The sequence below is a fragment of the Symphalangus syndactylus genome, chromosome X, assembly GCF_028878055.3.
Source record: "Symphalangus syndactylus isolate Jambi chromosome X, NHGRI_mSymSyn1-v2.1_pri, whole genome shotgun sequence".
Taxonomy (NCBI): domain Eukaryota; kingdom Metazoa; phylum Chordata; class Mammalia; order Primates; family Hylobatidae; genus Symphalangus; species Symphalangus syndactylus.
The window spans coordinates 84,383,179-84,395,213 of record NC_072447.2 but is presented as its reverse complement, the minus strand read 5'-3'; the positions used below and the strand labels follow the sequence as shown (position 1 = coordinate 84,395,213).

The window sequence follows — 12,035 nt, the reverse complement described above, 5'->3', positions numbered from 1 at the left end:
CCATTCTATTAACATGGTGTATTACTTTGATTTTCAGATGTTAAACCAACCTTGCATACCTGGGATAAATCCCACTTGTCATGGTATATAATTCTTTTTATATGGTCCTGGATTCAGTTTGCTAGTGTTTTTTGTTGTTGGCAATGGAATGTTTTAATTGGCTTTTTTTGTCCTGATTATGAAAATATTATTATATCTTGCATATATAATATTGGCTGTATAATATTCTGTCATATGGCTGTACATAACTTATTTAATCATTTGATTGCTTTTTCTAATTTTTCAACTTTTTTTTTTTAGAGACAGGGTCTCGCTCTGTCACCCAAGCTGAAGTGCAGTCGAGCAATCTTGGCTCACTACAGCCTCTGCCTCCTGGGTTCAAGCAGTTCTTGTGCCTCAGCCTCCTGAGTAGCTGGGATTACAGGTGTGTGCCACCACGCCTGGCTAATTTTTGTATTTTTTGTAGAGATGGGGTTTTGCCATGTTGGCCAGGTCTTGAACTCCTGGCCTCAAGTGATCCGCCTGCCTTGGCCTCTTAAAGCACTGGTATTACAGGCATGAGCTACCACACCTGGCCTAATTTTTCAACATTTTAAATTTTTGTACATAAGTTTATATCTGCATTTTAAACTTTTTTGCTTAAGATAGATTCCTAAGAGGAGAAGTCATTTACCAACAGGTATGATCTTTTTTAGGACTTTTGAAACATTGTCAACTTATTTTCCAGTACAGTTGGATTAGTACTCCTAGTAGCAATCCTTGAATGATCACTACACCATTGCCATAATAATACTTCTTGTATTTGTTTTAATTTGCATTTATTTTATAACCAGTAACATAGATTGTCTCTGCTAATCTCTTCTTGCTTTTACTGCTGACTGATGGCTATGTTTCTGTCTGCCTGCAATGCTCTCTCCACCCACACTATATTCTTCACCTGATTAATTCCTGTCCATTCTTCATCTTTCATGTCCAGTGACACTCGTCAGTACTGACTTCCCTCCTCCTGACTCCAATATGTCTGATTTTTTCCTTTTAATTTTTGTGGGTACATGGTAGGTGTTATGTATTCATGGGTTACATGAGATATTTTGATATATGCATGCAATGGATAATAATTACATCAGGGTAAATGGGATATCTATCACCTCAAACATTTATCCTTTGTGATACAAAAAATCCAATTATACTCTTTTAGTTATTTAAAAATATACAATTTATTTTTGACGGTAGTCACCCTGTTGTGCTAGCAATTACTCATTCTTATTCATTCCAACTATATATTTGTACCTATTAACCATCCATACTTCCACGCCAACCACCCACTACCCTTCCCAGCCTGTGGTAACCATCCTTCTACTCTCTATCTCCATGAGTTCAATTATTTTTATTTTTAGATCCCACAAATAAATGACAACATGCAAAGTTTGTCTTTCTCTGCCTAGCTTATTTCACTTAATGACCTCCAGTTCCATCCATGTTGTTGTAAATGACAGGATCTTTCTCTTTTATGGCTGAATACTACTCCATTGTATATATGTATCACATTTTCATTATCCATTCATCTGTTGATGGACACTTAGGTTGTCTCCAAGTCTTGGCTATTGTGAACAGTGCTACAATAAACAGTGCAGATACGTCTTCGATACACCGATTTCCATTATTTTGGGTATGGGATTGCTGGATCCTCTTTTTTTTTTTTTTGATGGGCGGAGACAAGGTCTTGCTCTGTCACCCAGGCTGGAGTGCAGTGGTGTGATCTCGGCTCACTGCAACTTCCACCTCCTGAGTTCAAGGGGTTCTCCCACCTCAGCCTCCCCAGTAGCGGGGACTACAGGCGTGCACTACCATGCCCAGCTAATTTTTGTATTTTTTGGTAGAGACAGGGTTTCACCATGTTGGCCAGGCTGGTCTCAAACTCTTGACCTCAGGTTATCTGCCTGCCTTGGCCTCTCAAAGTGCTGGGATTATGTAAGTGAGCCACTGCGTCTGGCCGGGATTGCTGGATTCTATGGTAGCTCTATTTTTAATTTTTTGAGGAACCTCTGAACTGTTCTCCATAGTGGTTTTACTAATTTATGTTCCCACCAACAGTGTACAAGAGTTCCCTTTTCTCCAAATCCTCTCTAGTATTTGTTACTCCCTGACTTTTGGATAAAAGCCAAGTTAACTGGGGTGGGAAGATAGCTCATAGTTTGATTTGCATTTTTCTGATGATGAATGATGTTGAGCACCTTTTCCTATACGTGTTTGCCATCGGTATGTCTTCTTTTGAGAAATGACCATTATTTTGTCCATTTTTAAATCACATTATTAGATTTTTTTCCTGTAGAGTTGTTTGAGTTCTTTATATATTCCGGTTATTAATCGCTTGACAGATGGGTAGTTTTCATATATTTTCTCCCATCCTGTGGGTTGTCTCTTCACTTTGTTGACTGTGTCCTTTGTTGTGCAGAAGCTTTTTAACTTGATGAAATCACATTTGTCTGTTTTTGCTTTTGTTGCCTCTGCTAGTCGGGTATTACTCAAAAAATCTTTGCCTAGTCCAGTGTCCTGGAGAATTTCCCCAATGTTTTCTTGTAGTAGATTTACAGTTTGAGGTCTAAGGTTTAAGTCTTTAATCCATTTTGACTTGATTTTTATATATGGCGAGAGATGGGGTCTAGTTTTACTCTCCTGCATATGGATATCCAGTTTTCCCCAGCACCATTTGCTGAAGGACTGTCTTTTCCCTAGGGTATATTCATGGCAACTTTGTCAAAAATGAGTTCACTGCAGATTTATGCATTTATCTCAGGGTTCTCTATTGTGTTGATCTATGTGTTTTTATGCCAGTACCATAGTGTTTTGGTTACTGTAGTTCTGCAGTATAAAGTCAGGTAATGTGATTCTTCCACTTTTGTTCTTTTGGCTTAGTATAGCTTTGGTTATTTTGGGTCTTTTGTGGTTCCATATAAATTTTTAGGGTTTTTTTTTTGTATTTTTGTGAAGAATGTCACTGGTATTCTATATGGATTGTAATGAATCTGTAGATTGCTTTGGGTAGTATGGACATTTTAATGATATCGATTATTCCAATCCCTGAACCTGGAATATCATTCTATGATTTTGTGTCTTCAGTTTCTTTCAGCAATGTTTTATAGTTTTCATTGTAGAGATCTTTCACTTCTGTGGTTAATTCCTAAGTATTTTATTTATAGCTATTGTACATGGGATTACTTTCTTGATGTCTTAAATTTTTTTTTTAATTTGTGAGTTTCTTTATTTCTCTTTCAGGTTGTTTGCTGTTGGTATATAGAAATACTACTGATTTGTGTATGTTGGATTTATATCCTGCCACTTCACAGAATTTCTTTATCATTTCTAATAGTTTTCTGGTGGAGATTTCAGATTTTTCCAAGTTAAGATCAGATCATCTGCAAACAAGGATAATTTGATTTTTTTCTTTCCAATTTTGATGCCCCTTATTTCTTGTTCTTGTCTAATTACTCTAGCTAGGACTTCCACTACTATGTTGAATAACAGTGATAGAAGTGGGCATCCTTGTCATGTTCTTGATCTTAGAGGAAAGCCTTTTAGTTTTTCTTTCTTTAGTATGATACTAGCTATGGGTCTGTCATAGGTGGCTTTTATTATTTTGAGGTATGTTCCTTATGTACTTAGTTTTTTTAGTGTTTTTTCATAAAAGGATGTTGAATTTTGTCAAATGCTTTTTTACCATGAATTGAAATGATCACATGGTTTTGTTTTTTGTTGTTGGTTTTTTTTTTTTTTTTTTTGAGACAGTCTTGCTGTGTTGCCCAGGCTGGAATGCAGTGGTGTGATCTTGGCTCACTGCAATCTCTGCCTTTCAGGTTTAAGTGATTCTCCTGCCTCAGCCTCCCGAGTAGCTGGGATTACAGGCATGTGCCACCGCGCCTAGCTAATTTTTGCATTTTTATTAGAGATGAGGTTTCACCATGTTGGCCAGACTGGTCTTGAACTCCTGACCTCGAGTGGTCCACCTGCCTCGGCCTTCCAGAGTGCTGGGATTACAGACGTGAGCCACCACGCCCAGCCGATCATATGGGTTTTGTCTTTCATTCTGTCGATATGATGTGTCACATCAATTTGTATGTTGAACCATTCTTGCATCCCTGGGGATAAGCCCCAGTTGGTCATGATGGATGATCATTTTATTATTGAATTCAGTTTGCTACTGTTTTGTTGAGGATTTTTACATCAGTATTCACCAGTGATACTGGCTTGTAGTTTAATTTTTTTTTATGTGTGTTTATCTGGTTTTGTTATCAGGGTAATACTGGCCTTGTAAAATGAGTTTGGAAGTATTCTGTTCTCTACTTTTCAGAATATTTTGAGTAGGATTTGTCTTATTTCTTAATTAAATGTTTGATAGAATTCAGCAGTGAAGCTGTCGGGTTCTGGGATTTTCTTTGCTGGGTGACTTTTTATTATGGCTTCAATCTCATTACTTTTTATTGATCTGTTCAGGTTTTGGATTTCTTCACGGTTCAATCTTGGTAGGTTGTGTGTGTCTAGAAATTTATCCATTTCTTCTAAAGTTTTCCAATTTATTGGCATATAGTTGCTGATAATAGCAACTAATGATTCTTTGAATTTCTGCTGTAACAGTTGTAATATCTTTATTTTCATCTCTGATTTTATTTTTTTGGGTCTTCTCTCTTTTTTGCTTAGTCTGTCTAAAAGTTGTCAGTTTTGTTTATTTTTTTTCAAAAAACCAGTTTTTTGTTTCATTGATCTTTTGTATTGTTTTCTTTATTTCAAGTTTATTTATTTCTGCTCTGATCTTTATTTTTCTTCTACTAATTCTGGGCTTGGTTTGTTCTTGCTTTTCTAATTCTTCTCTTCTCTTCTCTTCTTTTTTTTTTTTTCTTTTTTTTGAGACAAGGTCTCGCTTTGTCGCCAAGACTGGAATACAGTGGCACAATCTCGGCTCACTGCAACCTCCGCCTCTCAGGTTTAAATGATTCTTCTGCCTCAGCCTCCTGAGTAGCTGAGATTACAGGCGCCTGCCACCACGACCGGCTAATTTTTGTATTTTTAGTAGAGATAGGGTTTCACTATGTTGGCCAGGCTGGTCTCAAACTCCTGACCTCAGGTGATCCACCCGCCTCAGCCTCCCAAAGTGCTGTCATTACAGGCATGAGCCACCGCGACTGGCCTCTGATTCTTTAGGATGCCTTATTACATTGTTTATTTGCAGTTTTTCTACTTTTTTGATATAGGCATTTATAGCTATAAGCTTTCCTCTTAGTACCGCTTTCCCTGTGTCTTATGTTTTTTGGTATGTTGTGTTTTCATTATCATTTTTTAAAGAAAATTTTCAGTTTCCTTCTTAATTCCTTTATTGGCCCACTGGTCATTCAGGAATGTGTTCTTTAAATTCTATGTATTTGTATAGTTTCCAAAGTACTTTGTTATTAATTTCTCCTTTTATTCCACTGTGGTGAGAGAAGATACTTGATATTATTTCAGGTTGTTTTTGATGTTTTAAGACTTGTTTTGTGACCTAACATATGGATGATCCACATGCTGAGGAAAAGAATGTGTATTCTGTAGCTGTTGGATGAAATATTCTGTAAATATGTATTAGGTCCATTTGGTCTGTAGTGTAGATGAAGTGCAATGTTTCTTAGTTGATTTTCTGTGTGTAGTGTTGAAGTCTCCAGCTATTCCTGTATTGGGGTCTATCTCTCTCTTTGGCTGTAACAGTATTTGCTTTGTGTATGTGGGTGCTCCCAGGGTTGAGTGCACATATATTTTAAATTGTTATATCCTCTTGTGGAATTGAACTGTATCATTATATAGTGTCCTTCTTTGTCTCTTCTTACAGTTTTTATCTTGAAATCTGTCCTATATAAGTATAGCTGTTCCTGCTCTTTTTGGTTTCCATTGGCGTGGAATATCCTTTTTTATCCCTTTATTTTCAGTCTATGTGTATTTTTATAGGTGAAGTGTGTTCTTGTAGGCAACAGATCATTGGGTATTTTTTTAAATCCATTGAGCCCCTCTGTCTTTTGATTGGAGAGTTTAGTCCATTTACATTGAATGTTATTATTGATTAATAGGGACCTACTCCTGCCATTTTGTTATTTGTTTTCTAGTTGTTTTTTGGGCTTGTCTTCTTTCTTTCCTTCTTACCTTTCTTTTAATGAAGGTGATTTTCTCTAGTGGTATGGTTTAGTTTCTTCCTTTTTGTTTGTTTGTTTATCCATTATATGTTTTTTGGTTTGTGGCTCCCATGAGGCTTGGAAATTCTATCTTATAACCCATTATTTTAAGCTCATAACAAGTTTACACTGTTTTTAGAAACAAAGAAATAAACAGGCAAAAAGAAAACTAATAAAAATTCTACACCTTAACTTTGTTCCCCCACTTTTTAGCTTTTTGTTGTTTCTGTTTATATCTTATTGTACTATGTCTTGATATGTTGTTGTAGTTATTATTTTTGTTGCTTCAACATTTAGTCTTTCTACTTATAATAAGAGTAATTTATACACCACAGTTACACTGTTATAATATTCTGTATTTTTCTATGTACTTACTGTTTTTAGTGAGTTTTGTACCTTTAGAGGATTTCTTATTGCTCATTCATGTCCTTTTCTTTCCGATTAATTACTTCCTTTAGCCTTTCTTGTAGGACAGGTTTGGTGTTGATGAAATCCCTCAGCTTTTGTTTGTCTGGAAAGTTTTTATTTTTCTTTTATGTTTGAAGGATATTTTTTCCATTTATATTATTCTAGGGTAAAAGTTTTTTCCTTGAGCACTTTAAATATTTCATGCCACTCTTCTCCTGGCCTGAAAGATTTCCACTGAAATGTCTGCTGCCAGACATATTGGAGATCCATTGTATGTTACTTGTTTCCTTTCTCTTGCTGCTTTTAGGATCCTTTCTTTATCCTTGACATTTGGGAGTTTATTACGTGCCTTGAAGTAGTCTTTTTTTGGGTTAGATCTGCTTGATATTCTATAACCTTCTACTTGAATATTAGTATCTTTCTCTAGATTTAGGATGTTCTCTGTTATTATCCCTTTGAATAAACTTTCTACGCCAGTCTTTCTCACTACCTCCTGTTTAAGACCGATATCTCTTAGATTTGCTTTTTTTGTAGCTACTTTCTATGCCTTGTAGGCATGCTTTATTCTTTTTTATTCTTTTCTCTTTTGTCTCCTGTGACTGTATTTTCAAGTAGCTTGTCTTCAAGCTCACTAATTCTTTCTTTTGCTTTATCAATTTTGCTGTTAAGAGACTCTTATGCATTCTTTAGTATGTCAGTTGTATTTTTTGACTCCAGAATGTCTGCTTTATTCATTTTAATTATTTCAGCCTCTTCATTAAATTTATCCGATTGGAGTCTGAATTCCTCCTGTGTTATCTTGAATTTCATTGTTTCCTCAAATCAGCTATTTTGTGTTCTCTGTCTGAAAGGTCACATATCTCTGTCTTTCCCAGATTTTCCCGATTCCCTGTTTAGTTCATTTGATGAGGTCATATTTCTCTAAATGGTCTTGATGCTTATGGATTTTCGTTGGTGTCTTGGCATTGAAGAATTAGGTATTTATCGTAGTCTTTGCAGTCTGGACTTGTTTGTGCCTGTCATTCTTGGGAAGGCTTTCCAGGTATTCGAAGGGACTTGGGTGTTGTGATCTAACTTTTTAGTCCCTGCTGCTATATCCACATTAGGGGTCACCCTAAGGCCAGTAATGCTGTAGTTCTTGCAGCCTTGTAGAGGTACCATTTTGGTGGTCTTGTATAAGATCCAAAAGAATTGTCTGGATTACCAGATGGAGACTCTTGTTCTCTTCCTTTACTTTCTCTCAAACAAATGGAGTCTCTCTGTGCTGAGTTGCCTGGAGCTGGGGGTGGGGAGTGGGTGACACAAGCACTCCTGTGACTACCACTGCAGGTATAGCACTTGGTCAGATCTTAAGCCAGCAGAGCAATGCGTCTTGCCCAAGGCCCACTGTAACCACTACCTGGTTACTGCCTATGTTTGCTCAAGGCCCAAGGGCTGTACATTCAGCAGGTGGTGAAGCCTGCCAGTACTGGGTCTCTCCCTTCATGTTGGCAAATTCTCTTAGTCCCTGGGCAGGTATAGAGATGCTTTCTGGGAGCCAGGGCCTGGAGCCAGAAATGTTAGAAATATACCTAGTGCTTTATTCTACTATGGCTAAACTGACACAGAAATAACAAAACAAAGTCCTTCCTACCCTTCTCTTTCTTTTCCTCAGGCAGAGGAGCCTCTCTTCGTGGCCACCACCAGGACAGGCCTGCAGAGAGTACTGCCAGTGTACCGCCAGTGTTCACTTAAGGCCTAAGGGCTATTTAGTCAGCTTTTGGTGAATGCTACCAGGCCAGAGACTCACCCTTCAGGGCAGTGGGCTCCACTCTGCCCCAGGCTCAGTCCACAAATACCATTCAATAGCTAAGGCCTGGAATTGGGGACCCAAGAGCCCGTTTGTTGCTTTTGTCCACTGTGGCCAACTTGGTAGCTACACTGCTAGATAAAGTCCCCTTTACTCTTCCCTCTCCTTTTCTCAAACAGGAAGAGCCTCTCTTTGTAGCCACCACAACTTCTAATATGCTGGGTCTCATCATAACCTAACACATTTCCATCTAATCCATGCCCCACAATGTGTACTACCTGGTTATTGCTGCTGATTATTCAGGGCCCAAGGGCTCTTTGGTCAGCAGGTGATGAATCCTGCCATGACTGGATCCCTCGATTCAAGGCAATGGGTTGCCTTCTGGCCCAGGGAGCTAGGGCCTGGAATGGGGGCCTCACGATTCCGCCCAGGGCCCTGTCCTACTGTGACTGAGCTGGTATCCAAGTTGTAAAACAAAGTGCTTTTTCTCTTACCTTTTCTCTCCTCAAGTAGAAAGCAGAGGTCTCTTTTGGAGCTCTAAGCTGTGCTGCCTGGAATTGGAGGAGTGAGGAGTGGTGGCATAAGTAGTCTCTTAGCTGCCCCAGTGGTATCTCACTAAGTCGAGTGCCCCCATTTTACTGGCTCCAAGCCCTTTACAGCACTAGGACTTGCCCAGAAGTTGTAGTCCTTGTGGCCTAGATAGCCTATCAGTTTTATTTAGGACCCCAGTGCACTTTAGTCCACTGTGGCGTGACTTACCGAAACTCAAGTTCTGATCACTGTGATGGATGATTCCCCTCTGGTTTGGGCAGGTTTATATGCTCCCTTCATGGGCGTAGGCTGAGTTCCAACTCAAAGTCCTATGATCACTGCACTCTGCTTCCCCCACGTGCACTGATTCTCTCCCCATGCCACGTGGCTACTTCTGGGGGTTGAGGTAGCAGTGGCATTGGCAATTCAAAATTGTCTTTCCCCCTCTATGCCTCTTTCAGTGATATGAAGTTAAGATCAGGTTCTACAATTGCTCACCTGATTTTTGTTTCTTATGATGGTGCTTTTTTGTGTAGATAGTCATAACATTTGCCGTTTATGCTGGGAGGCTGATCAGTAGAAGCTTCTATTCAGCCATCGTATTCCACCTCCTTCCCCAGTACTGCCCTGATTGGATGAGTTGGTATGTGTTCCTGTTTCCGTTTTTTGGAATTGTTTGTAAAGCATTGAGCTTAATTATTCTTTAAATGTTTGTTAGAATTCAGCATTGAAGCCATCTTGGCCTGGGCTCTTCTTATAGGTAGTTTTTTCTTTTTAGTAGTATGGTAAATATATATATATAACATAAAATTTACTATTTTGACAGAGTAAAAAGGCAACCTACCATATGGGAAAAATATTTGCAAATCATATATCTGGTAAGGGGTTAATATAAAAAATACATAAAGGATTCCTACAACACAACAAGATAAATAATATGATTTAAATATGGGCGAAAGAGTTGATAGACATTTCTCTAAAAATGATATACAAATGGCCAAGAAGCACATGAAAAGATGCCTAGCATCACTAATCCTTAGGGAAATGCAAATGAAAACTGTAATGAGATACCACCACACACCCATTAGGATGGGCTACTATGAAAAAACAATAATGAGAGTTGGTGAGGATATGGAGACATTGGAACCCTTGTGTACTGTTGGTTAGAATGTAAAATGGTATAGCTGCTGTGGAAAACAGTGTGGTGTTCCTCAAAAAATTAAAAATAGTATTACCATGAGATCCAGAAGTACCACTTCTGGGTATATACCTACAAGAATTGAGTTCAGGGTGTCAGAGAAGTATTTGTATTTGTACGCCCACATTATAGCTGCATTATTCATAATGACCAAATCATGGAATGAAGTCAAGTGTCCATCGACAGATAACTGGATAAACAAAATGTGGCATATACATACAGTGGAACTAATTTAGCCTTAATAAGGAAGGAAACTTTGACACATGGTGGAACATGTATGAGTCTTGAAGACAATATGCCAAGTGATCTAAGCCAGTCTAAAAAGGACAAATATTACATGATTCCTATTATGAGGTTCCTAGAGTAGTGAAATTTGTAGAGACATAAAATAGAATGGTGTTTGCCAGGGCCTGTGGGTAAGGGGAAATGGGGAGTGTGAGAGAACAGATAACTCCACGGGGCTTCCCAGAGTGCTCCATGTTGTATGGGGATTATGTCTGTCTCATAAAGATACGTATCATTGAAGACAGATTCATTACTACCCATTTTTGTATACTCTTTTGTCTAGCACCAAGCTAGACATGTAGTAGGTCCATAGTAAATACTTGTTGAGCTGGTAAGGGAATAAATTACCCTTATCTGGATCTTCCCTAGTTTTCTTATACAGAGAATGATGCTTTAGTTAGGCATTTTCCTAGGTATATACTTGCACTTTTTATCTTTCTCATTTCCCCACTTTCTTTGTTTCTAGAGTCAGTTTTTGGCATATCTTTAACATATATATGTGTAGTATATATGTGTAATTTTACATTTGACTGTAGTTAAATATAAGCTTAAATATTTTTTTTCTATTATCACTATACATTTTATTAGATTCTATGTTCTGGCAGTTTTTCATTATTGAAAAGCCTGTGTTACAAAAATATACCAATTTACTACCATCAATAAATGGAAAATGCTTATCTTAATATGTATTGTAACTACATTTTCTTCATCTTTAATGGGTTAAAACAGTTGTCATTGTTTTCATTCATAATTTTTTGAGCACTAATAGGGTTGTACTTTTTTATATGCTTGCTAGTTTATTTCTGATTTTGTAAGTTATCTTTAGCAAATGTTTACTAATCAGATTGGTCTGCCTTTGGGTTACTACTATTACCACTACCACTACCACTACCATTACCACTACCACTGTGTTTTGAGCACTGAGCAAGATTTAAGGAGTACTACAGGAAATCATGCTGTAGAAGAGGAACAAACACATATATTATGTGCCATAATAGAGGCAGGTGTAATTTGTCATGGGATCTTGAGTGATAATATTAAGAACTCAGTAAGCTTTTAATTACCATGTGACAGGCACCATTCTAAGTAGTTTTTAAAATATTATCTCATTGAATCCTCATAACAACCCTATGCAATAGGTACTCTGATTATCTTCATTTTACAGATAAAGAAACTGAGGCACAAGGAGTTTAATTACTTGCCATAAGTGAAAATGTTAGTAAATGGTGAAACTGAGATTAAACTCAGGGAGTGTCACTCCAAAGTCTGTGTTCTTAACTACTAACCTATAATGACTCTATCAGTTTTTAAGTGTTGGATTCATCGAGGTGGTATTAGAGATATTCATTTGCATTATAATAAAAGGTGAGTATGTTGAAATGCTTTTTAAAATAGTCATATCATTTTCCATTCATTTATGATTATTTATTTTAATAATTATCCTGTTCAAGTGAACAATTAATGCAAATGTGACTCCAGCCTCTTACCTTTTTGTCTAACTATCCATCTCAAATTCTTTTTTCCTTGGATGTGTATGCCTTTTTTTCTAATTGAAAAAAAATCATGAATAAAATGACTTTCATAAGCATTAATGAATTTTTAACAAGGAAATTCTGGGTTTTCTATATCAGTG

At 37.4% G+C, this 12,035-nt stretch overlaps 1 protein-coding gene across 9 annotated transcripts in view; it reads left to right on the top strand.

Moving 5' to 3' along the window:
• The window catches only part of ATRX (ATRX chromatin remodeler), a 295,245-nt gene that overhangs the window by 213,829 nt on the left and 69,381 nt on the right, over positions 1-12,035 (top strand). The window lies entirely within an intron of this gene.